The sequence below is a fragment of the Lonchura striata genome, chromosome 2, assembly GCF_050655825.1.
Source record: "Lonchura striata isolate lonStrDom1 chromosome 2, ASM5065582v1, whole genome shotgun sequence".
NCBI classification, from domain to species: Eukaryota; Metazoa; Chordata; class Aves; order Passeriformes; family Estrildidae; genus Lonchura; species Lonchura striata.
The window spans coordinates 28,226,081-28,254,022 of NC_140704.1; the positions used below are offsets into that span (position 1 = coordinate 28,226,081).

The 27,942-nt window shown below is 36.8% G+C and overlaps 1 protein-coding gene across 2 annotated transcripts in view; it reads left to right on the forward strand.

Moving 5' to 3' along the window:
- The window catches only part of LOC144247308 (uncharacterized), a 242,899-nt gene that overhangs the window by 188,020 nt on the left and 26,937 nt on the right, over window positions 1-27,942 (forward strand). Inside the window, exon 1 of one of the 2 annotated variants that reach the window (XM_085573121.1) lies at window positions 19,619-27,939. The exons of the other annotated variant lie outside the window; for it this stretch is intronic. The gene's annotated coding sequence lies outside the window, so the exon portion shown is untranslated. Of the gene's footprint in view, window positions 1-19,618; window positions 27,940-27,942 lie in introns of those variants that run through there. 2 annotated transcript variants of the gene reach the window in all.

Below are 27,942 nucleotides of genomic sequence, written 5' to 3' on the forward strand. Positions count from 1 at the left end.
CTTTGTTGTTAGCTCTGCATGGAACCGAGGAGTATAAATATAGAGAGTATCACAGAAGTTGTTTATAATTAGAAGTTCACTTCATTTCCGTCGGAGTATTTTTTAGAAGTTATTTAAACTTCTGTAGTCTGGAAACAATCCATATGTAAGTGTGGGTATTTTGTGGTTTCTTCTGGCCAAGAAAAACCACAGTACAAGAGTAGACTCTGGGCTGGATTCCCCCTGCAAATATTGGTGTATGCACAGTGGATGCTGCTGAACCTCACCTCATGTAATCTCCAGCAGTGTCCCTTCTGGAAGTGAATCATCAAAACTGTATTCCCAGAGATCTTTATTATACTTTTTTTTTTTCAAGGAGCATCAGATTGGGTTGATTCTGCTCCACTGCTGTAATCCAATGTCTGCCTTTTTGGAAAGAGAACAGATATAATTTGGGATATGTTACACCACAATAAATTAGAAACAAGCCTTTTTTTACTTTCTTCCCACTTCTTTCTGAAAATATAAGTTGCTTATAAGAGCTATATTGCAATTTTGTTAGCAGTGAATACACTATATTTATACACTGAAATGGTATTAACATTAAAATTTAATTCCTAGTCATTATTAATAAAAATTTCCTAGGCTGTCTAGTAAATTATAAGAAAGTTCTCTTTAACTGAGCCTGATGTAAAGTATGTAAAATAGAGTTTTAGGATTAAAATTAGGCAGAACAGATGCACTTGAAACAGCAGTAACTTTAAACATGCACACTTTCTTAAGAGAAGGAAGACTTGAGACCATTTATTTTGTTAAGAAAACTCCATAAAATTTGCTTGCCTTTTTAGAATCCTAGAATTGTAGATTCATAGAATGATAAGGCACCTTAAAAATCATCTAGTCCCAGTGGCCCCCACCATGGTGGGCAGGGACACCTCCCACTAGATCAGGCTGTTCATGGCCTTATCCTGCCTGGCTTTGAACACTGCCAGGGCTGGAGCATTCACAACCTCTCTGGGCAAACTTTTCCAGTGCCTCAGGACCCTCTCAGTAAAGAATTTCTTCCTAATAGCTAAATTATTCATGCAAATTGCTGTGAAATATTCTTAAATACCTAAATTTTTCCTCTTTCAGTTTGTACCCATTATTCCTTGTCCTATCACTACAGTTCCTGAGAAGAGTCCTTTTTTGACTTCCATTTCAGATACTTGGAGCTGCTATGAGTTCTCCATGCAACCTTCTGTTCTCCAGGCTGAACAGTCTTAATTTTCTTAGATTGTCACTGAACTGTCTGAACTGTGGTTCGCTGTTTGAAATACTGTATTCTATGCAAATATCCTTAGGCTGAAGTTTTGTGGAAAAAGAGGTTGTTCTTTTGGTCTGGTGAACATGCAGTTCTGAATGAGATGTCTAGAGGAGCAAAAATGTTGTTTGGAGTTAAAAAAAACTTCTTTTTATAATACTTCTTTGGTTTTTTTTCCCCTTTGAAATATGCATTTAAAATTATTATGGAAAGAAAAAAAATAGGACACTTTGAACTGGAAATTAATATGCTTGTTTTGAAAATAATGAGGACATACTTTTCAACTTAATTTATATTATTATGAGAGAGATGTCTTATAAGGTAGTACATCTAAGTATTGTCATACCTTGCAAAATAGGGTAAAAAAATCAAAAGAAAAATTTTTGACAGCTTTGGGGTGGGTTTTTTGTTTTTCTCCATTGAATTGGGTCTAAGTGATTTGGAAAACACATTTGCTTTGAATTTTAGCACATGCCATATGTCAGTGTTGAGAACATGGATTTCTAAGGATTAAATTCCAAGTATTTACATAGCTGTGTCTGTATTGTCTTAAAATACCTAGAAAGATTCAAGTATATCTAATAGATATTATGTTTGCTTAGTATCTAATTTGTATATCTAACATATATTTAATAGTACCTCTGAATAGAAAACTAGGCTGAAGAGGCATACAAATTTTGATCTCTAAATATAAGCTTCTTATTTGCTTCTAAATGCACCTTCTGTTTGGTCTCTTCAGTTTTATGAGTAATCTAATGTTACAATGACCCTACCTTCCTCCACATACTCATTCTTTTCTATCTCAGACAAAGGAAAAAATAATCATACAAAAAAAGTAAAAACTTTGTGCATTTCTTCATTCCAGTTCAAGAAAGATACAATATATGGTCATGAGGTGGTGGGAATTCAGGAATAGCCTTTTTGTCAGAAGAACAATCTTGAGTTGTCTTACATGGGTTGCAAAACTGCACTTAGCTATCAGTGGTTGAATTCTGCCTATCTCTTTTTAGAGGCTTTGGAAATCTTCCCAAGATTTTAGTGTAATATACTGTCTCAGGTGTTGACTTTGCCTGGAGTTATACATCTGTCTGTCATGCCCTTGAAAATAGTTCCTTTTTATTTTAGCATAAACTTAAAACAAACTCAGTAGAAAACTCCAGGATGCAGGGGTGCTCTTTGTCAAGATGACACAGTTTATATGTACTTTATGAGACTCCTGTTTCCAAGAGCAATTAGGATGTTCTGAGTTATATCAAACTGTGTTTGCATTTGGATATTTTCATTCACTGATTTATTTTAGGATTGTACACTGCATTGCAAAACATAATTTGCCTTACTCCACCTCATTAAAATTCATTTGAATATACAATCTTAGCAACCAACATTTTTTAAAGTTGTCTTTTGGATTTTGACCCCATGGGAAATATTCATGTATTCTAATGTAGTTGTTCTGAATAACATCACTGTTAGAAACCTAAGGTAGGCTAAAATTAGGTGTTTAGCCTAAACAGAGGGACAGAGGCATTTCTAGATTATTCACAGAAGTTAGATGAATTAAAACATTTTGCTTAAAGATTTCCTCACCATTTAGCATAACTATTCACTTTGAATGCTCTTATTTCAAGGTAAATTTGGAAAAAAAAGCAAAAATCTTATTTCAAGGCAAATTTGGAAGAAAACAGCGAAAATCTTATTATGTTCAGGGTAGTAGTGTAAATCCACCTCATGTTTCTCTGCCTGTGGTTTTATCTAAGGAAGAGATTGTATTTAGCATGTTTTCACACATGTATTGCTGTGCCTCTGGAGTTCAGTCCCCTGGATGAAATTATGATGGAACTGAAATGCCTTGCCCATGTAATGCTTTGGCACTGCCTATGGCCTAATGCAGGAGTAGTTTTAGGATTCAAATTCTGGCTAAGCCACTGCTCAGGAAGATCATGTGGCTGTTGGTAACACTGGTACTGAAAGAAAAATCCTTCCCAGAAGATTAATATATCTCCCATCCTATGGCAGCAACAGTGGATTTTATGAACACATGGGACAGTTCTATGAGTTTTAAATTATATCTTGGTCTCTCCCCAAGCCATATGCAAAGTATGGGAGTTCTATGGCGGGAGGAGAATAGACTCTATATTGAATTCTGAACTGAAGGCACAGCAGCATTACTTTTCAGATCCATTTTAATTCAAAGAGTCTATAAGTCATTTTGCTAACCTGTGATTTTTATAAAAGTTTTAGGTACTTCCAAGAAAGGACATTAGGAGCTACTTGAATGATTATTGATGTTTCAATGAAATGCTAAAATCTGTATTCATAATTTTACTCATAAAATGCATAGTGATTTAATTGCCCAGATGAGATTTCTGCACTCCTCTCCAACAGACATACTTGTATTGTGGTAAAGGTGAGTCTATATGGCAGAACAACACCTTAAGCTCACTTTTAAGATAACAATGTCATATTGTTCCTAGTAAGAGGAAGTACAATTTTTTTTTTTTTATGGTAAAAATTTTTAGGGTCCAATAGTCCAAATATTTGTCACAGAGTTGAGACAAAGGAAGGAGGATTTTTTCCTTCTCTTTATTTGCATGGAGATAGGACTGTGAACCAAATATTTGGGAAAGTATATTTTTAGACAGTTCTCCCTTAAACTCTTCTGTTGGAATAGTCCTACAAAGTATTAATATTCCTGGATTCAGGCCTTTAATTCAGGTTTACACTTCCAAAGGACTTCTCAGACTGCCAACACAGAGTTACTTTATGTTTTCTTTCTTTTGTTTTGAGCTGAAAAAAATTACCTAGTTCAGTAAAAATGATACTGTTTTTAGTCCAGTCATCAAAATGAAAGTTCAGCTATTCATGTAGTCCCAGTCATCCTGAAAAAAATCTGTCACACCATAATGAAATTAAAACTATAGAATTCATATGCTGTCTCATTAAAAATACATAGAATATAGGAGTCCTAAACTCTTCCAGAAATAAGTGGAAGTGTCACTGCAAATTCTTTTTTATGTGTGAAGATTTTACATTAATTTGTAGCTAAAAAATCAGAAAGAGAATCTGAAACTGATCACAAAAGAGAACTCAAATAGCATATTAAATCTAGGAAAGAATGTTTCTTTTTTATTGTGTCTAATACTAGTCTGAAAGAAAAAGCAGGATACCTTTATTAAACTAAAATAAAGCAGCATTCATCCATAATTCAGAGTTTAATGCCATGATTTCAAAATGCCACAAAGACTATCTTGAGTATTATTTTAAGGTGTCTTTTAAAGCATGGTGTTAGTAGCAACATTTCTGTCTAACTCCACAGTCTTACAAAAGCTGCTGCCCGCTGCAATATCTGATAACTTCCTGTACTCTCAAAACACCCTCAGCAGGCACTTCCCAACACAACTCACAAGGTACTCTCATCACAGCATTCTACCCTAGTATTTTGTTTTTCTGCCCTTATTAAAACATAAAGTAGGGTAATATTCTACCTCAATTGTTCAGTAAAAAAACCCTTTTGTATCTCTCACTACCGAGATGAAACACTAGCCTGGTGAACAGCTGTTGTTGAAGAGATACTGTTGGGAAATTTCTTGGGAATGTTTTTCTCAGAATACACTTGTTCCTTGAAATGGAAACATTTTTTCCAAGATGTACCTGTTTTAATAAGGCAAGGATTTCTGATCAGTAATAGTAGCACTGACTCACTATTCATCTGGCCCATTTAGGGTATTGAAATCCATAAAGTGAGCTGGGGACAGATCAACATTTGATGTGCCTTTATTTCATGAGGTATTGTACAACCATTTCAACTTGTATTCATAATTCAGAGTTAAATGGATGGCTCAGGGAGGCCTTTTGCATATCTACATATAGAGTGCAGCATAGCACTGCCAGCCAAGAAAGCAGCATGGACTAAGCAGAATCTCAAAGCAGTATGGCTGTGTCAGCCTGCTGCTGGACCAACATGGTTCACCTGTGCTGGGGACTGCCCTGTGGTACCAGCAGTGCTGCTCCTTCCTGCCCACACTACTTTGGGCTTGTGTCACTGTGCTGGGCACATCAGCCAGATCAGCTGTAGCTGAGATCTCCCAGCTTTTTCCAACAAATTCCTCCTGCAGACTATACCTTCCTATTTATTTTCCTCCTTTCCCCTTTCCTTTCCTTTCCTTTCCTTTCCTTTCCTTTCCTTTCCTTTCCTTTCCTTTCCTTTCCTTTCCTTTCCTCTCCTCTCCTCTCCTCTCCTCTCCTCTCCTCTCCTCTCCTCTCCTCTCCTCTCCTCTCCTCTCCTCTCCTCTCCTCTCCTCTCCTCTCCTTTCCTTTCCTTTCCTTTCCTTTCCTTTCCTTTCCTTTCCTTTCCTTTCCTCTCCTCTCCTCTCCTCTCCTCTCCTCTCCTCTCCTCTCCTCTCCTCTCCTCTCCTCTCCTCTCCTCTCCTCTCCTCTCCTCTCCTCTCCTCTCCTCTCCTCTCCTCTCCTCTCCTCTCCTTTCCTTTCCTTTCCTTTCCTTTCCTTTCCTTTCCTTTCCTTTCCTTTCCTTTCCTTTCCTTTCCTTTCCTTTCCTTTCCTTTCCTTTCCTTTCCTTTCCTTTCCTTTCCTTTCCTTTCCTTTCCTTTCCTTTCCTTTCCTTTCCCTTTCCTTTCCTTTCCCTTTACTTTTCCCTTTCCTTTACTTTTCCCTTTCCTTTACTTTTCCCTTTCCTTTCCTTTCCCTTTCCTTTCCTTTCCCTTTACTTTTTCCTCTCCTCTCCTCTCCTCTCCTCTCCTCTCCTCTCCTCTCCTCTCCTCTCCTCTCCTCTCCTCTCCTCTCCTCTCCTCTCCTCTCCTCTCCTCTCCTCTCCTCTCCTCTCCTCTCCTCTCCTCTCCTCTCCTCTCCTCTCCTCTCCTCTCCTCTCCTCTCCTCTCCTCTCCTCTCCTCTCCTCTCCTCTCCTCTCCTCTCCTCTCCTCTCCTCTCCTCTCCTCTCCCTTCCCTTCCCTTTTGAATTCTTACTGGGGTTCTTTTGTTTGTTTTGTTGCATTTTGTGTCTTGTTATTTTTCTCCTGGTTTAGAGCAAGAAAACTTAAAGAATCTTGTAAAACTTCCCTTGGAAGAGAAAACAGTCTCCCAAGCACTTCTGAATGTTGCAGTACCTGGAAAAGTAGGGAGCAGGTAGGAAATTGCTAAGGAGTCTGTAGTGTGTATTTATAGCATGGGTCTGTTAATTATAGTTAGAAGTTTGACTCAAAGCATGGTTTAGTTGCTGAGTGAAATCCTTAAAGCAGCATATCCTTCTCTAGGTTGCAAACAGATTGTCTCTGTAAACATTACTGATAGTTCCTCTTCAGTGCATAGTGGTTAGTAAGGACAGAAAATAACAAGTGGTCACAGGTAATAACTGGTGTATTCATCTGTAGTCCACAGAACTGAAAAACCAAAAAGGGGTTAAGACAAAAACTTCTAAGCATGAGGGTGGTGCTTTGCTTTTGAGCTTATTCCTCCTTTTACTAGAGTACTGTTCAGCAATATCTTGCTTTGAAGATATACATGATGCTTAAATCCAGTCATAAGGTGAAAATGTATCAAATACAATAAAAGAATTGATACAGAAAATGTGTTTCCAGCACCCCAAGAATTAAATAAACTTTATAAAGTCCAATTCTTTGCAACTTTTCTGGCAGAGGGACAGTCTCTGTTTCTAGCCTTTTAAGTTTTAAGGAGGAGTTAAAACAGATATTTGTTAATTTTGATTAACTTTGATTTGTTGGTTTAAAAAAAAATATTGGGTAAGATTCTCTGTCAGACAAAGCACATACAAGTTAAGTGACTCTCTTAAAGATGTGCAATATATTTGCGATGCAGCCAGGAAAATTGGAGCAACCCGATTTTCAGAACTAATCTGTAAGCAATAAATAAGCTCTTAATATCTAAGTTTTAAGCCAAGGCTTCGTCTTCTTGTCAGAAGTGACACTATATATTGTTAAATTTTCCCTAACTTGACTGCTGGTTGTCCTCTTTCAGCTCCCAGCTTGTTTAAAGCCTAAGAAGAATTGCCAGGATTATTTTTTCCCCACTTGTCATGTCCTTCTACCTAGTAGTAGAATAATATTCTGCTTACAGGGAAGAGCATTTAGCTCAGTGTTATGCTGTCAGCAGTACCTGTCTACTCCTTAGCTTGCTAGGAAGCCATGTCCTCATAACACCCCTGACTTGCTGGTGAACTGTTTTTTAATTTTGTAAAGCCAACCCTTCTTAGGCCTAGTGAAACTCCTTCACATAGACATTCATCAGCTTCAGTTTTTCCCTCCTTATGAAAACCATGCTTTTTTTCTGAACCTTTAAGTGTGTCTTCCAAAGATTCAATCTCCTCAAAATGAAACAGAGCAGGGGAAGGGGGATGGGTACCCAGCACTGACAAAACATCTAACTTGTTTTCTCTCTGGCTTTTAGCTACAAGGTGAGACCTTATTTTCATTTTTATCTCATGGGATGCTTTGGCATGAAGCATCCAAAATCTAGATTGCTGGACTTATTCATGGCATTTCAGAGAGCATCATTTGGGCCATACATTAGCAAGTAGGCAAGTAATTAATAATAACACACGTGGAAGCAAATGAATGTTTTACTTGTTGAAAGAGAATGAGAAAGTCAGACAAAGGCCTGGGCTCTATGTCCTTGCCCTCTGCAGCAGCAGAAGAAATAATGTTATGAATAGCATTTAACTTGAATTTGTAGCAAACTGCTGCTTTTATCATAAACAATTGCCAGATGGTATACATTATCTTCCTTTTTTCTCCTTTCACAAAAGCAGCATTAATTGCAGAGCAGCCCAGGGCTCCACTCAGCTCATCAGTGTGATAACACTTCATGACCCTGATTAGCCGTCAGTCTACTCAATTAAAAAGATCATTTAGACATTCACCCAATCATTTGCCTATCGAGCCACCTGGGCCTCAACCAGGGGCTCCATTTTTAACATTCTCCTGCCCTCTCTCATCTCGCCTAGCTTTTTTACATATCTCCAAAAGACGTAATTGAATTAAATAAAGCGTCTCAGGGGCAGCTGCAACATCTGCTGTTTGTGGTATGTCAAGCCTTCAGCATTAAAAACAGTTACATATGCTCCAAATTAGCAGGTCGCAGAGATGAAACAGTCGATGATAGTGTTTTTGTGCCAGCGTGAGAAGCAGCTCACAGCTGTGTGCAATTTACAATTAAAGGCTTTATCAGAGCTCAATTGTACTAGTGAATCAAGTGGTGAGAGGTCAGTTAGTGAATTAGACCAATTAGAGCTTGTACAGTTAAATTATCTGTCTTATTACCTACTGATAAACAGCCTTGTCATATCTTTACTCAGATTATGAAGCCTGGAAGTGTTTTATGAGGTGATACTGTACTTTTGTGTGTGTGTAATGGAACTCAGTAGCTCAGCAAAGTTGGTCTGATGCAACAAGCATGCAGTCTTAAACTGCTGAGGGGAGAAAAATCCCCAAACACCTGCAGTTAGAACCTTAAAGCAAAATTAAGTTAGAACAAGAGTTAAGATTATAGATGTTGGCTGTGTTTCAATATGTATTTTTCTGCTTGGCAAAATCTAAATTCATGAAGTTAGCAGTGGGAAATGTTATGCTTTTGATTTCTAGGGTTTGTTTTTTTAAATTACTGTCTTTTTCTTTCTCACTCCCACTCTGAAAGAGGGATGAGAGGCAAAGTAGAGAATCTAATAAAGGCAGGCTCTGATTTTTATACTGTAAAATAATGCAGTAATAATGGATAAAGAGGGAAACTGCTGCTTCTTAATCTCAGGATTTACATGGTTCTGGAAGGATCACCTGTAAGCCTGGACAGAGCTGACTCAAGATGGATGAACTGAACAAAGGTGAGCCAGTGAAACCTTTTTGGAAGTCTTATGCATACATGTGACACTGACTGTTATTGCCATGTCACCCTACTCTGTGAATGAGAGTTCAGCTGCACCAGCAACAGCAATGCCACCTGGCCCTAAGAATAAGGAATTTGCTGTCTGGGGCTCCATGTATTTTTGGGGGAAGAGGGATGCAGTAGAGGTATAGGTAGGGGGGGGTTATTAAGATTAAAGTCATATGGCAATTTGACAGTGTTGTGTGTCAAATTTTGCCTTTCTAAGGCAATGGTAACTAAGGACCAAAAACATCAGAAACCTTTCCTTGCAAGTGATTGTCTGTGCTTTGCTCTTGAAAATAAAGTAATGAAGTAAAGCTCATACCTTTCTTTTAATCATACGTTGATAACACATTGATGCCATTCTTTTTTTAGAGAAAATACTAGAGGTTAGATTATATGCTCAAATCCTTTCTCTGTAGAAGGTAATCAATGATGTATTAGGCCACAGGAATGGACTAAAAATATATCTGCTTCTATAACCCAGTAAATTAAGGGAATTTGGCTTAAAGAAGCATTGAGCCCATTGCCAAACTTATATTTTAGTCTTTCACATCATCTTGTCATTGGATAAAAGGTACAAAAGTTACCCTCATAAATCAGTGTTTGGTATTACTGTTCCTTTCATTCACAGTAGCACAGCTTTGGAAGGAAGGATGGTGAACACAAGCTGAACAAGCTGGCTCGTAGGCCATCAGAGTGGAATAGCTGGCACACACAGGGTTAAATTTTTGTAAGCAAAGGAGGTTGTTTTACTTCAAGGTCTGTAACCAGACTGTGTTCTAACTCTTTGAAATTGTGTGGAACTGCACTGTTTAGGAATGTTCTGATCCAAATGTAAACTGAGATTAAAAGCTAGACCTTTATTAAAGAGAGATTTGAAGGGGATGGGGGATGTATTTTCATTCCACCCTAATATTTTCTTGGTGAAAGCATACATCTTTGGAAAGGACTTTTGATTGTGTTTAATGCATGGCTTCTATGTGTTCAGGCATACAGATTTTGCAAAATGAGGAGGGCAAGTTTGAAACAGATGTCTTGAGATGTCTTATTAAATATCATGATTGAAATAAATTAAGAATTGTGATGCTTGCAATGAATGGTCTCCAACTGCTTTCTGCCAGTACGTAATGTTAACTAATTTTTCAGAGGAAAGGTTTTGGACTTGCATTCAAAGAAATTCTAATCAGAATCAAAATAGTCCTCTATGAAACACCAGATTTAACATTTTAGTGTTTTTCTTAAGTGTATTGATCTCTTTCCCAGGCTCCAAAGGTTTAAAAAAGCAGTTGAAAGGAAGAGTAGTTTTTGAATTATTAGAAAAAGAAAGGAAAAGTACACTTTTTGAGTCTAAATTAATACATTTTTCCACACTCTTACCCTCTAAGGAGTAGAGGGTATTTAGTTCATTCCTCAAGTGGGGGAGAGAAACGTGGTCTAAGTATTCTCAAAACTGCTGAGAATTGAATAAACAGTGAGCACTTGGTCAGGACCCTGATCTCTCTTGTAGTGCACATGCTGCTGGCAGTTATTGGAAATTTTCATCCTCTCCTCTGTTGCTTTCTTCCAACTTCTGAGTGACATTTGCCCTTGATAAGGTCAAAATGAAATTCAATCCCCAGATATCAGGATTTTCTATTTTTAAACACTAAATTTAACCTATTCAGTAAATACTAAAATAATGGCTTACAGGTGATTTTTTCAGGGTTTTTTTTCCTTGCTTTCATTGTATTACAGTTGATAAATTTCTTCAGTCCCACTTTAAGAAGACATAGGATTTTCTGTAGCTTTCTAAAAGTGATTTTGAACTTTAAGTGTCTGTAGCTTTCCAACAGAGGTTAAGTCCCTGGATAAATAACTTACTGTTAATCATAAATGTGACATTACTTACATAATTCAGTCAATCAAAAATAGGCAAAATGTAGAGAAGTTGTTTACAAGCTAAAGTATTGCAATAACAAGACCATATTATGTTGACAGACTGATTTCTTGAAAATTCTATTCTAAGTACAAAATCAGTTTATGGAGAATACAAGACCTAAAAAGAGAGACACTCAGTTATCAGTGAATGACAATTACTCTATATCATCTGTTTGCTGAGAAAACAGGAGCAGTTAGGGCATTGCATTTCTTAGTGCACTTATTAACCTTGCAACTTGCAAGCCAAGCTCTTCACAACACAAGGTACTGAAGCTAATCAGGAGCTTAAAAACCCTACTAGATGAGGCACTGTCAGGATAATAATCCTTTGACATTTAGTTTTCTGCTTTATTACTAGTTTCAGCTCAAACACTTAAAAATAAATTAATTTTGGCGATTGTTTTATATTTCCCCCTCCATTTAGTTTTTTACTTTTGTTACTTACATAATAGATTAACATGGCTCACTTCAGCTGTCTTCCTAACTGTAGAAAGCTCTCCTTTTCCCAGCCTTTTAGCCAGACATGTGTCTGTTTACCTGAAAGAACCAGTGAGAGTGCCCTTTTCTTCCTGGCTGATCAGTTTAGGCAGCATCTGCTATTGCACCATGACCCCTTTGCCTATTCTCTAACGTAGCCACAGGACTTAGATTAGTTATAAGGAATTTTTTTTTTTTTTTTACAATGGGGGAGGCAAAATACTGGAACTTTTCCCAGATGTTAGATGCCCCATGCCTGGAAACATCCAAGGTCAGGTTGGACAGGACTCTGAGGAACTTGACGTAGGTGAAGATGTGCCTGCTAGTCCCAAACCATTCTAGGATTAAAACTGATCTGAATTGCTCATGAGTTGCAGCTGACGTGTCTTGCTGTCTGGGCATCTCCCACCTGTGCACTGAGCCCTGCTCTTTCTCAAGAGTGCATTAAAGAAACCAGTTTGGGTCAATGGAACATATGAGAACTACCTACAGAGGGATGAATATAAATGTTTAGATCATGACTATAAGTGTTTGAAGAACTGGAGCACATACTGCCTAGTGGCATTTGTCTCATAAGAGCAAATCATCCACCCAAGGAGTTCTGTCTAGATGCTTGCAGTAATCATCTTAGTTTTTACATATACATATATATATCCTTTTAAAATCTCTGTTCACCCCTTTCCCAAACAGCACTTCCACAGAGATAATTTGAAAATCATGTAATGAAAATGTCAGTAAAATAAGACATTGAAGTAATATGGTTCTGATGCATGTATTTCTCTGAAATGATAAACTTTGACTCAACAATTCATGTTTCAAGTCCATTTTTACCCATTATACTTTGGTAAAAGTATATCTTCATTAAGCCACAATAGTACTTTTTTTCCCCCCCTTCCACTTTCTCCAGATATTCTTTTCTCTGACATAAAACTTTTGGTTTGTATAGTAAATCTGAGTTGCCTGAGGCGGTGTGAGGGCAAAGTCTTTGTCTCCATTCCCTAAAAGCACCATGACTATGAATAGCTTTCTTTTTCAGTAAGTCAGAGTGATTCCTTTCCTTGATTGTCCACTCTACACTGTTTTCCTGCCTTTTCTTAGTTGTTAATATAGAAGCAGATAAATCACCACAATTTACAATTCAGTTCAACTGACATTTTCATTGTTTGATGAATATCAAACAGGCCTCAATATCTGCTGTTTTGCTGTCAAAAGAGCACTTCAGCTGTCCTTGCACAGGGTGATCTGACAGAAGCAAGAAGCACAGTTGTGCCGAAGTCATTATCCCCAGCAGTGGTTTTCTTGGTAAGCACTTGGAAATAGTTGGCTGGTGGTTGGTGCCAGAGGTCTGACAAAAGTAGTGAGCTATTTAATTTACCAAAAGCAGTATATTTAACTGCATCATTGACACAATAAAACAAGTAGATACCTAATACTTCTCTTGAATTTGGAGAAGCATTACTTCTTGGTTATCTCTGTTCCTCTACTTATTCCTTTAAAAATTGCAAAGCAAATCAGCCTCCTGCACTACATCAGTCCCACCAAAGCAATCTGCATTAGCTGAAATAGTTTTGCAAAGGTGTGAAAGTAGGGAGTTGCTTAAAAATCTCACAGCTTTATTGTGTGTCTGATTTGCAAACATCTAACTTTCAACTTTTAAATTTCTTTTTCTCTGCTCATTACATAAGAGATACATCAGAAGGTTTATTAGAGTTTATTAGTTTGAGTGAGTTGCAGGCCCCACAGTAAGTAAATCAATACATTAAATCCTCTGATTACTGGCTAGATAACTCAGGGATTAATTTACCTATACATTTGTAAAGTTTATCTGGATATACTAAATATAGCATGTTTTGTCCTGCCAGGCTTTTACTCCAGCTTGGCACCCTGTTCAACTATTAAAAATCAAAGAAAAAATGCAAAAGGTAGAATGAATCAAAATAGATCTTAGAGCTTATATCATCTTTTTAGATCTAATACTTCTCTTAGAATGCTTCAATTAATATAATTTTGTAAAAATCAATTCAGCACTCTTTACTGCATTTACTCTCACAGTCACAGTGAAAGGCTTCAAATTGTATAGACTTTTTTTCACCCTAGTTATTTGGTTGAGAAGGAAATCTCTAACTTTCTGTGTTAATTTAGATAAATATCGGGTTTGAGTTTGTTTTTTCTTTTATAGCCACAACACCAGACCTTCATATTGCTCATGAAAGTTTAATTCTTGATCCATTATTATTTTTACTCTGTGTTAATAATGTATTAGATGTGCTTATTGCCTATCTGTGGATGTATAGATGGGTACACTTTGGTTAGACCAGTCAGAAGTGTTGCTGAGATCACCCTCACTCCAAAGGATTCTAATGCTTATTGGTTTCATGTTTTAAGAAAAATGAGTCAGAGCATGAAGGAATTTTATTCAAGATGTACTTATTAGATAAGTTGCCTCAGTGAAGGTTATAGTTTCAGTATTGATCAAACCACTCTCCCCTAGTGTACAGATGATTAATTCTCTATTAACTCCTAAGAGAAGACTAACCTAAAGTGTACATTTTAATGAGTGGTACTGCTTCCTCCAAAGTGCACACAACCCCCCTTATTACAAGTAACTCCTCAAATGCCTTCTGTGTGCATACTACCTGCTTACTTTGATGTATTATTTCCATTCACATAATATTTTTTCCTGATTTTGTCAAATAATTCTGAGTTATTCTTGCTGTAAATTACACCAGACATGGGCTTCTTGCATTTTACATATTTCTTCTTATAGCAGGGTGTTTAGAGATGGTTTCAAAAGCCAGACAAATTTTTTAAAAATTGTAATCTGGAAAATTTTGCTGATATTAGAAGTTTCTGTCTTTCTGACAATTATTGATTAACAGCCAATGAGAACATGTACATAAATACAACAAGTTCTTGCAATGACCAAGTCTAACTTGTGAACCTGTGTTTGTGGATTTTTAAAGCAAAGTATCTTGACAGATGGCTATTCTGAGACTCTCAGTTGCACCTGTTATTATGTGTGTGAGGCCTAGAGGATAACCTGTTCTCTGCCCAAGTGATTTCATGTTTCGTGTAACATTTGAAAGACCAGTAGTGCCCTGAGTACCATCACCAGAAAACTTTGCCATGCAGATCTCTATCAGAAGATGGAGATTCTAAGTGGTCTCAGTGATTTTGTCTTGCTGTGAGAGTGGAAAAGCTAGGATTTCAGGCTGTTTGCAAATGCTTTATGTCTGCGTGGGAAGGTTCAGAATGGTTGTGGTTTCATCCTTCTGCAGCATAGGAAAAATAAACTCCAAAGTACCATCAACCATGAAGGCTAATACTTTCAGCTTCAGACACCTTTTCCAATTGCTCCCCAGTTTGTCACACATCAGCTGATGCCTGTCAAACTGTTTCTGCAAGATGTGGTTTTAGAAGAAAACTTGATCATGAGTGAAACTCTAACACAACATTCAATTTGATTAGTGCTATGATTAAAATTCTGCCACTCTCCCTAATATTTCATTTTTAATTACTTGTCTGAAAGGTATCTAAACTTGATGTAATTTCTGTGGTAGTGAGCATGATCCAGTCTTCACAAAATATTGTTTGTGAACCTTACAAGCACACAGTTTTGCATTTTCTTGCAGAACATGAATGAAGCTGTGGGTTAGTGTGAACCTATTGCTCATCGCTGTGACATCTCATGAGATACCAACACATCAAACATTAGGCTAATTACTAAGTCAAGACTCTGTGGACATTTCTGTAAGGGTTCTAGCTAGTCTCATAAACTAGGATTACTTGAGGGCATCAAAGGATTTGTGCATCCTGCAGCAAGAATTAAATAAGCTCAAATTGAGATAGATTTACAGTGACATTACAGAAAAGTAGGCAAGAGAAGCCTTTTTCTTTAAATTGTATGTTTTAAATTTTTCAGTATCCCCCTTTTTCTGACAAGCTGCTTACCATATGTTACTCTTTTACAATATTCAGCTGGAGCTGAATAGTATAGGAAGTTTTGTGTAAAATGGAAGTTTAGTTCTTCAGTTGGTAAAGATCCTAACTTGTACAAGGACTATTTTTAGCTGTGCAGTAAAATTAAGAAGGTCCTATCTCTAATGACAAACATTTTGAACAGTGACAGTTTCTTTTATTCAGAATTCTTTTAATATAAGTAAGAAGTTTAAAACTAGTTTCATAATCCATGACAAATAAATTGGAGGACACAGTGATGTTTACTGGTTTTGAACAGCATCTGTGTCCTGGCTATCATGTTCTGCTTTTATCCAAATATTTTCTACAAATAAAAATAATTTGGATTGTTTAAAAACATTTCAGATTAATTTAAGACATTCAGATTTTCTTGATTTGTCAATACTATTTTTGGTGCTCTGAACATAACCTTTAAAAGCAGGCTTCTAGAGAAAATATAAAAACTATGAATTTCAGATAAACTTCCTGAAATAGTCTATGATGGCTTTTTTAAGCATTTTAGATTGGCAGTCATATTTAACATAAACATAAAATATGGAAAATCAATATTAAAGGACAATATAAGTTGACAAAGATGATACAGTAGATTTTTTGCAATATATTTTTATATATATTTCACTATTCATTAATTTATTTGTCATTTTAATGGTAGGGAAAACCCCAAAACATCTTCAAAGTCTGCATGGCTTAAAACACACACACACACACACACACACACACACACACACACACATATATATATATATATATATATATATATATATATATATAAAATTTCCATCATTAGAAAAACTATTCATGGCAGTAACCTGTTCACTGCCTTACTTCTAAAACAGCTTAAAGAATCATGTTTTTGAACAGATCTCATCTCTAAGTCCTTCTTGCTCCCTGTCCAGCACTTGCAGTAGAAGGCCTTAAGCCTGGTCACACATCCACAGTTAACAGATGAAGGACACAGAGGCTGCATCCCCAGTTGCCGCGCTCCCGCCCCGGTTCCCTTTTCCTCCGCCCCGGCTAGCTCTCAGTCTGGGGCGAGAGTGGGCGATGGAGGCACCCTCCGCCGCTCCCAGCTGGGGTTTGGAGAGTGCCTTTGTGGGTTCCGGGCAGCGCTGGCAAGCCTCGCGGTGGTAAATGAAGAGCGGATCCTGCTGGGGGCTAAGTCCGAGTTTATTGTAGCCCAACGGGGCCAAATGTCCTAGAACGGTGCCAGCCAACAGGAACAAGCACAAGGTGCTCGCACTGGCTTATAAACTGTAAGGGAGGGGTATCCAACGACCAATGGGGATAGGGATAGGGGGTGGCTCCGGGATGGGGGGATATGGTGGGGTCCAATGGGGGAAGGATATGGGGGGAGCCCCAGGCCCTTGCCCAATCACCCGGTGCCCTGAGTAGAAGCTTCTGGATGGATGGGAAGGAGCACCGAGTGATAGACAAGGCACCGGGGTGGGGGGGGGGGGGGGTAAAGGGAAGGACTGCGCCCCTTCCAGGGCGATGGACAGCCACTGGAGAGGCGGGAAGGGAGGACAAGGCGGGAAAACTGGGGACAAACCAAGTTGCACACGGGGGTACAAAGGAATAAACCGATACATAATATAGGGATAATAAAACATACAAATAACGCAACTCCACACCCAGTCATCTCCCTCAGTATCTGCTTTTGGATATGGTTGTCTATTGCTTTGTTTAATCTCTTCTTGATCATGTTGTTTCCTTCAACTCTGGCAGGAAGTTACACAATCAATGCCCTTTGCATAAAAGAACTTTCTTGCTATAATCTAAGTTGAAATAAATTTCAGCAGGTAACCCTGTGCCTAGGTAATTATTCTATCTCTCTTTCAAGACAGCTGCACCATGCCCTTAGTAATTTTATTTGTTCTTCTCTTGCTTTTTCTGACTCTGCTGTGTCCTACAGATATGGAGAGTGCTTCATGCAGTTGATAGTGACAGCATTATAGTTTATGTTCATCCTCAGCTATATTCTTGATAATGCCCAGCATTTTATTGTTGCTTCTTTCTTTTTGGCATCTGTTGGACTTTGAGACTATGCTTATAGAGAACTGTCCATAATGGTTCTGAAAGCCCTCTCTTCTGAATGGAACATCTCCAAGAAAATGTTTTCATGTATCCAAAACAGAGCAGAGGGATTAAAGAAGTTAAAATATAGAACTCTTTTATAAGGAAAATCTACTGATTGCAAGGCAGATTTCAACAGTGTATTTGAAAGGGTGTTTAGAAAGAAAGTAAAGCTGCACCCTCTATAAGTAGCAGTTCCATCTATGAAAGGGTACTATTTAGATAGATAATATATCAGAGTATCTATACATATATGGCTTTTTTTCTGACAAATTTGTAAAAATTTGTTTGACATTTTATCCTATCAAATTTTCAGTATACTAATACAGAAGTTTTCTATTTGCCTTTTGTGCAGGATGAATGGCGCTTGCTGTAGCCACATTACATCATAATACAGCATTTGGTCAATGATCAGTGTTTTTAAAATGCAGGATCAGTTCAATGCAAATATCACAGAATAATTGCCTAACCTATCTTCCCCTTGTTCAGAGCTCTTCAGTGTTAAGTATAAAATGAGCCAGGGTTATGATTTCTGCCAAATCAATAAAACCAAAGGATTTGTGACCAAAGCTTTAATTGTCTTAACAAGAGCATGTATGCCTCTCAAACTAATGAATCATCAAGCATTATTGGCTTCTTTACCCTTAAACCTTTTGAATAATGCAGATTTTTAAATAGAAGGGTAAATGTTATGTGTGTTAACAGTTTTACAAATTAGCTGTGATTTTGTACTTTGGACTATGACACTCATTACTGGACTTGTGTCCTGCCATTTCCATTTGTCTGTGACTAATGTGTCAAGATAAACTGATTCTGCACTTTTGTTGAGTTGTTTGGTTGGGTTTTTTTTGTATCTTCAGTGTGTACAGTCCAAGAGGTTAGGTCAGAATTACTAATCACATCCATCAAATAGATCAGATCTTTCTGAGTACTGATTCCAGGCACTTGACCAATGATTAATTTATTCAGATGTAGTGTAAAACCTATGAGCTGGGGTAAACATTTGTGTGTCTGAGATTCTTGTAAGAGAGCCTATGTTTTGAGGAAGTTTATTCTCAAAAAAATCATAGCCTTAATGCTCAGAAAACTGTATTAACATACACATAAGTTGTGTATCAGGATTGGAAATTATTCTTTTGCTTACTGGTGAGCTGTAGAAGAGGAAAAAGGAGGAAAAAGAGGTAAGATAATTTATAATAAAAAAAGAGTGCAAGTATTCTTTCCAAAAAAGACAATGGGGTTGATGGTGTTTTTCTTCTACATGGCATTTTCATTTGCAACTTTCATTTTTCTGGTTTAATTAAAAAATGCGACCATACCTTTTTTTTTCTTTAACAAAGTGCTTAATGTCATTTAGTAGTACTTTCTATAGTAGAGTAAAATCAGGGATTTATGTGCTTTGATAAGTTAAAGGCTAGACAAGGAGCCCAATGTGTACCCTTGCCTTCAAGAAACTTGCTCTTCTGAAAATTGCTCAGAAGTGTTGGCTTTATGATTATGAAAGCTCGTTCTTACACAATAGCAAAATGTTCATTAAAGTCTTCAGCAAAGTGTTTAAAAGTATGAGCAGCATCTGTACAGCACATGCTCAGCCCTGATTAGGCTGCACCTTGAGTACTGTGTCCATTTCTGGACCCCTAAATTTAGGAAGGATGTCGAGATGCTCAGAAATGTCCAGAGAAGGGCAGCAAGGCTGTTGAAGGGTCTGAAGGAAATCCAGAGTATTCACAAGAAGCATGGTGTAAAGGATATTGGGACAACAAACCCTGCATGTAAAAAATGCTAGGTGAAGGTCTTGGCACTAGTGTTAGCTGCCTAAGGGCAGTGAAATGTAAGAAATTTTAGGTGATTTTAAGAAAGAGATGATCCACCAGATTTATAAACAATATTAACATTATGTGTGAGGAAATCAGTTTCTAGTACAGCAACACAGAATTTTAAATAAATTTTCTTCCTAACCCATGTCTGTTGTGAAAATGTACGTGTTGTGAAATTACTTATTTGTGCAAATAAGTAATTTTCAGCTAGATGGTAGCTTTGGTACATCTGCCTAAACTTTATTGATTCAAGACTTACATCCTTTTTTCTCTGGTATTGGTAGAACTGTTCTGATTAATGAGCTAGAAAGTATGGTCATCTTCTGGTGTTTACTGACATACACAATGTCGTTAATTTCACGGAGGGACTTTGCACAAGGAAGTATCATTCCTCAGTTTATAATGTAAGTTTAAACAGTAGCAATAATCCCAACTGAAATTCCAAATGCAATTAACACTATACATAGTCTGAAACACTAATGAAGTTTTGTTCATATTTTATCAACTGTTGATTTTCGAAGTTCATAAAGGTCTCATCCTGACATAAACTCTTCATGTTAAATCCTTCTCAGTGTCTACCAGACACACTCACTCCCAGGTAGATGACACATAATCAAGCATATTCCTTACCAGATCATTAGTTCACAGTAAAATATCATCGAACATCTCACAGTGGCACAATCCAGAGATGGCAAAGGCCATTCATTATTCGTCCAGCACTGCAGGACAGCTGACAATATGAGAGACAATCTAAGCTGGCACTGGAAATATATATAGGAAAGTTTCTCTAAAAGTGCAGGCTAGCTTCCTATTATTTATTGAAGAATATTGCAGAGAGCAAGCCTGCAAAATTGCAAGGTATTTGCAGAACTAAGAAATTTATGGAGAACTTCACTAAAATACCATTGCTAGAGTAAGGAAAGACATAACCTCCTAATCATAAATAAACCATGAAGGTCGTGGTCAACACACAGATGACAGAATGCAACTGAAGGACCACTTCATTCAACTCAGCCTCAGGCACTGGAGAAAAATTGTACTTAAGTGTACTGATATGTCAGAAGGCAATAAAGAACCAGAAATACCATCAACTTCAGGATGACAGTCAGAGAAACCTGAACTCAAAGAGCATTGATCTTATGTGTAAAGGCAAGCAGAAAATTATTGCAGTTGACAGAAACTGTGGATTTGAAAGACAAATCTTAATCCTAAATCGCAAATAATGAAGCTAATAGTGTTTGTGAGAAATGTACTGTACATACATATCGCATCATCAAGTACATAACACCAGCATGAAAGTTCAAAAATAAACCAAAAATAACCTGACAGCAGAGTTTGATAAAAAATATGAGTTATATGCTTTCAAAGAGAAACATGAAAAATTTAAAAGATAATAGCTTGAACTGTTGAATGGCAATCATCAGATTGTTCTACCTCTGAAAATGCCATTGCCAGTCCCACTAAAATAATCTTCTAAAAGGGGTTAAAGGACATCTTTTTTTTGGAAACATTTCACTGTTTGTGTATTAATCTCAGAACAACCACTAAAGGAGGGAAAAAACCTATGTTCTACTGTGGCAGTGAGCCTAAATTTTCACCCCCTGATAAGCATTATATTTACAGCAGGACAGTATGCCCTGATATGCCTAAAGCAAACATCTTTGCAATTCCTGCATGCAGTAACCAGAGTACTTATCTCCCAGTCAATTTTTCTTACATTTCCTGCAGTGAGACATATGCAATCTTTGATTTGACAATGCAAATAAAGCGAATATTTAGGAAAAATTTAAAAAACAGTAAACATGGTTCTGATTTTTTTTTAATTAATTCATCTAACTATAACATCATAATTTTTAGACACTGATGATTAATTGGACTTTAGGGTCTACATCTTTCCATTCTACATTTTATTGAATCTAGACAGATAAAAATAATGTTTTAATTCCATGCAGTTCTTCAGTCACAATTTTAACATCAGAATTTTATGATTCAAAAATGTACAGATTCTGTACATCTGCAGAAAAGTGAAAAGTATGAGCTTTAACCGCTGCATATTTTGTCTTAGTTATAGTCACCAAAACATGTTTTGTGGGTTTTGTGCTTCTGATCTCTGCAATATTTAAAGATTTTTCTTTGGTAGCTGAATTCTAATTTTCTATCTATTGATATTTTAAGTACATATAGTAGTAAAAATGTATAAACCAAGCTGGGAATGAGCTGACTTTCACTTCTAGAAATTTGACAGAAGTTCTAAATATACTCTTTCACAATTTAACAAAACAGAGGTCATTGTGGTGGGGATTTTTATCTTATTGCAGTAAATAATTGAGTTAAAGGAAAAACTCTAAATATTGAATGAAAAGGGATAGTGGAAGAAAAAGACAAAGAAACTATTGAATAGATATGCTTGGTATCAAAAATGGTGTCTTCTACAAGACCAGTAGCATAAAAGCTGTGACTTCAACAATACGCTTCAGCAGGTATTTCTTGTAACAAATTAAAATACTGCTTGGTATGAGCAGAGCAGAATGATTGCAGAGCCACTGTCAAGCCTTGTACTGAAATCTAATCAACACAGTTCAGTCAGCAATCACTGGATTGCTGGAAGTCTTGCAATTATGCAATTGTCTTATTTATTGGAAGAACTACTGTCCTACATAGAAATTCAAAACTGATAGTGCATTTGCAGTGGACAGACAGCTAGCTCCTCATTTTACAGATGATGCCTTTGCTTATTTTCATTTTCCCTGGTGTAGGTTTTTACTGCATTCCCAGTGTCTTGGTGTGCAAGTCTAATTTCATGGAGAAAAAAATCTTGAACATATTAATGAATTGTTGCTGAAAAGAGAAGAAAAAGATAATATAAAATCATTTTTGGTCAAGTCAGTGATGCTAAACAAGAAGTCACTGACCTGAGAAGCTTCAGTCAACTTGCCTTAGCTATCAGGACTGAAAAAACGTGAACATTAGAAAATGTATTCCTGTCTTTGTGTTAGCCTTAACAAAATCTCGTCCTTGTCTGGCATTAAAGGAAACACTTGAATTCTGAGCATCTAGAAATTCTGCAAGCTGAGATATACATTATAGATGATATGACAGCTAGAAAGACAACTGAAAATAAAACCTGTTCATTTCCCACTGTCATTTTTTTCCAGAATAGACTCACTAAACTGAGTTTTGTTTAACTCTGCTGTTTAAACATGGTCTGTTTGCTGAAAGTCACTAGAGGACTAATAATCACCTTGTATGCTTTAGTGGAGCAGTTGACTACAGAACTAGAATACTCCCTATTGCCCGTACCAAAGTAAATGTTTTGAAACTGTATCAGGATCTAGCAGAGCCAGGAGAAATCTATGTGTTGATAGGTCTCTCTTGAATTTCAGTTCTCATTAATTTTTGCAGGATTTTAATGAAATGAATTTGTTTTCTGAAGTTCTGCCCTAGCCACAGTCTTTTGCACATCAAGACTTCAGTGGCTGCTGTGACAGGAGTACACAAGAGTCCATTGAAAATTGGTGCCAGCAGCCCACTGACCCTTTCTCTTAGCTTAGGCTCATCATGAAGGATCTTTATAAGTGATCATGCTAAACCCTAACCAGAAATGAATGAACAAAACTAAATAGCTCACCTGATTCAATATTTAATGCAAAAATAACCAAGCAAACCCTTCTCCTCCCACATCTCCCCAAAATCTCACCATCTCACCCTCCCCAACCTGATTGCTCTCTTTTGTCATCTTAATTACTTGAGAACTCATTCCAGAATTAAAATATTTTTGGTCTGTCGATTCAGAAGGAATTAGGTTTGGTCTGCTTTGATTTCAGTTAAAACAGCATCTCTCTGTTTTTTTTTTTTCTTCTTCACAGCTAGAACATGAAGATCTAAGGTATTCCAAAGCCATATGAGTATATTTTGACTTCTTTCAATTTATTCATGTCAGAACATCTTAACAAACAAAACTCAATATAATTTGACTATATCTTTCAAAACAATAAATTGTTTGAAGGATTTTACAAGGAAATTACATGAATGTGAAACTGAACTGCAAAGAGAGTAAGTGTTCAAGTAATTTAACTGTATGAGAAAAGAAATAATTTATCAGAAAGTGTGCAAAATGTATATAACACTGATTTATTGCAAACATTAAAAAATCCCTCAAAGTGTTCTCCATAAAATGCACCTAGAAAATACTTTCCAGCTTCAACATTATCTCAGTGTTCCCATTACTAAAACTGAAATTGATCTCCTTTCACAGGATGTGTTATTCCTTGCCTTAGTTCTTTCTTGATAGGACAGGACTTGGGTCTGCCAACAGAGGGCAATAGTCAAGTTAGGAAAGACTGCATCCATCATTTTTGCAACTTCTAATGAGTCAGAAGGACACATAGAATCCTCATCTGCTTTTATGGATATTGCTGTGTAATTGCAGTGTAATTATGGCATACGACAGCTTCAGAAAATTATCTTTGAAGAAAACAGCTGGTTCTCTTTAACAAACAGAGATGAAATCCTGTCAATTAAAAAAAATCCAAAGGAAAAATACTAAAAATATATGCCAATAATAAACAGGCAACAACAAAGGCAAAAAAAAGAAATAACATAAAAAACTGAAATGGATAAATCTGAGAAACTGCTATGAAAAATATGACTGAAGTATAAAACATGAGAAAATTACAATCATGTGAATGTTCTTTCATTACATGGTTTTATATTACAAAGCAAACAGGCTCATTGAAAAGATTTCCATTTTCCTTCTTCCACTCATGAGCAGTACGTAAGATCCCAATTCTGACAGCCCTTGTGCACGCTTTCCTCCTGACAGAAGCAATCCCCTTGGTTTCCGTGGAATTTCACAGGCTGGTAAGGCCGGGCACAGCCCGGTGCTGCAGCTCGGAGCCCGGAGCTCGCCGAGCCTTGCTCTGCCCAGGAAACACCGACAGCTTCCTTGCAAAAATCTACTTGTATGAACAAATATCACGGTATTGTACTTATGTGGAATGGGTGCCATATGCAAATCAATCCATTACTAAGCCTTGCGGGGTGGTGATGGGGGCCAGCGCCCTGCACCGGGGCCAGGCTTGGTGCTGGCTTGGCTTGGCTGGGAGATCTGCCCGGAGCTGGGAATTGCCACTGCAGCCCTCAGGAAGGGCACAGCAGCCCGGAGAAGCAGTGAGCTTCTCCTGAGGGGAGCTGCAAGGAGCGAGTTTTAGCAGCCGGTTGGGAATGAGACCAAACCGCCCCCACCGCAGGCCTGGATGGGCACCAGCTGACACTAGCAAAGGAAATGATGTGGATGTCGTGCAATTCTATAGTGTGGAATCGGTAAAATAGAGAAAGGGAATGTTGCAAACCATTTTTAAGTAGGTACACCAAGTGTTTTCCAGGAGTTTTGAAATCTATCCTGATATGTAAACTGTTATTATATAATTAAACTTAACAAAAACAAATTAGTCCAAAATAACAGTTGAACAATACATACAGAAAAATCTGTTTTGTGGCAAAGCTCTGTAAGCCCTAGAGCTACAGAGCTTTCAGTACTCAACTTCCTTATTTCCTGATGTAAAAATGGGTGAATTGAAGGACTGGGATTATCTCCCACAGATTAATTTGCATGTTTGCTGTATAGCTCTTCTGTAGGCAGCAGGCAGACAGAGAAGAAGAAAAATATATATCAGTACTAGTAGTAGTAATTGTGTGCCAGAAAGAAATTCACCATTAGTGAAATAGGTTGCACTACTAGACTCAAAATAGTTACTGAGTCGGGAAAATTAACTCTATTAAACTTGAAGCATGTGGCCAAGGTTACGCAGAAGAACCTTATTTGGCATATAGTATGATCTGGGAAACATTGAAAAATAATTACATTTTATTTATAAAAGTCTTATTTTATCAATTCTTAATTTGCAGATATTTATAAACATTACAAACCCTTGAAATACACAAGAAGTCTATAACCTATGTCAGTATTGCATTATGTAACCATCTTTTGTAAGTTTCCAGTTAAGAATGTACTTTGCATTTACAATAGAGTTGTTAAAGTGTAATTATATATTTCCAGTTAATTTAACAGCCTAACTAATAATGAATTAAAACAGCATATGTTATATGAAAAAAAAATAGCAGTTCAGGAAGAACTGTTTAATTTTCTCAATGGTGTGGGTCTTTCTAGCTTCTTACATTCCATTTCCTTATTTATTTAAATTTGGTAGAAATGGTGATCAGGCTGGGAAAAACCTTCAATCAGAGACAAGAGTTCACTCTTGCATATGTGTAATGTTCCCTGTATCTGATGCAGTGCAAGACTTGCCCAAATATTTGTAGAGGCTGGTCTCTAACAGTTGATCCACTTTGTGGGAAGCCTTATTGCTCCATGGAATGGAAACTTTCATTTAGTTCATGAGTTTTGAGCAACAAAGTGTTCAAAATAGAATGGAGTGTTGGAAGTATAGACAGCTAGAAACATAGAGGCAGTGCACTGAGCAGAGGCTGATTCAGAAAAATGCAAACTTCCCAGCAGTCTAATCAATCAACTGAAAAGTACATTCTGCATTATCATCTGTGGCACAAGCTGAGGAACAAATAACTTTAAGCCATACCTCAGAGAAGCAGGTGTTTGATGTTGCTTTTTATCCTGTCTGATAATACAAGGTTAGGAAAAGAGTCATCGTTATGGATATTTCTTGCCAAGCGGACAAAAAAGATAAATGAGAAAGATGGCTTTATGAAAAGGCAGTTGGAATGTGTTATTGTAATTGGAGGAAATATTGGCAAATAGTGTAACTGGACAAAATATTGAACATACATGAACCTGTGTTTTAAAATGCTCAAACCACAGTTCCATTTTATGGAACTAAATAAACTACAATCCATACCAGTAATCAATTGTGCGTAGACAATCAAGTAAGTTTTTTCTATGAATTCTGCTGATTACTGAAAGGAATAATTAAATATTAAAATTAAATATGGATATTCATTTCCAGAGAAGACAGTGCTGTTTTTGAATCAAAGTCTTTAATTAATAATAGCAGAATTTTACCATGTAGATATTTACATTTTTCTTTAATGTGATTGTGAAAAATTAATTTTTACATGGCAACAACTATTGGCAGATAGTTTTATTATTTTTAAAGAAGAAGACATTGTTCTGGGAGTTAATAATTTAAGGATGAACATGAAGTTAGACACTGGGAGGAGGAAAAGGAATTTATGGCTGCCCCAAGGACTAAGAGTTTGTTTATCCACAGGGATTGCATAGGCTGTGGTTAAGTGAATTATACCATTGTAATATTGTAGTGCTGACATAGAGAATAATTGGCTCACATAAACTTCAGTGCTGTTTGTTCCTTGCTTGGCTTTCTAGAAAAAGCTCAGAATTGAAAACATTCAGAGTGAAAGCAGCTGGGCATGCCAGATTATATTCCATAGAGAGTATCTCTAAATGCAAAGGGACTTTAAAGAAAGAAAGAAAGAATTTTCAGACTACAAGTTTTTGCTTTGAAGATTTGGTTGTGATACTTCTTTAAAGATGAATATGACTAGAAAGATGTACCTGCCTGGGTAATAGTGATTAGACATATTGGTGACATAGCAGTATCTACATTTACATCCAACCACAGGAACAGGAAATATCCTTAAAAGTGACATGTAAATTCATAGATGCTTAAAATTTCTGAATAGAACTTTAATAAAATAAGGACTAGGTGAGCCCTGTGAATCCCAAATCTCTTAATGAATCCAGAATAGGAACCTCTAAATTTTAGGTATTTTGATGCAGACACCCAGCTAACTGCATGTGTTATAAATGAAGTTCTGTGCTTTAGGGGCATATCTTTTGTCTCTTGGGTGAGTACTTGGGAAAAGGACCATGTGATTCTTGGATGTGAGGGCTTTCACAATGGCCAAAGTCTTTTACTTCCTAGATTTTATCCTCTTTTTTTGCTACAAACAAGTTCTGACTTGGTTTCTTTTTTTATGGGGGCATGCAATTTTACAGCCATTTTTTGTGAAATGCTGTTCATCTCTGTGTTTCCAATTATGACACTAAGTGTAATAAAAATATACCTTGTGGAAGAACCTAACTTGCATGAGCAGAGTTTTGGAGGGCTTGATACCTCAAGGCCATATCTTAGATTTATCTTTCACCATGTGAGAACATGGAGTTGAATAGATACAATTCAGTTTTCAGTTTCTCAAGTGATGATGACAATGTCAAGATTTTCAGTCTTCTTTTTGGTAGTTTGTTGGTTTTAAAAAGCTTCTTATTTTATTTCTGCTTAGTTGTAGTGAGATGTCAGTTTTTTAAAATGTTTTCTTCATTCTTGTTTATTTTAAGGTCAGATAGAAAAGGGGCTGTGCACAACAACTGAGAAAAGGAAGCAAAATGTACACTTCTCAGAAGTTCAGACATATACAAGTAGTTTACATAAAGTTCATAAGGGTCAGACTATCGAGAGTTTCACACCCCCAGAAGTACCTTAATCTATAGCTTCAGAATAGATATATTTAAGGTA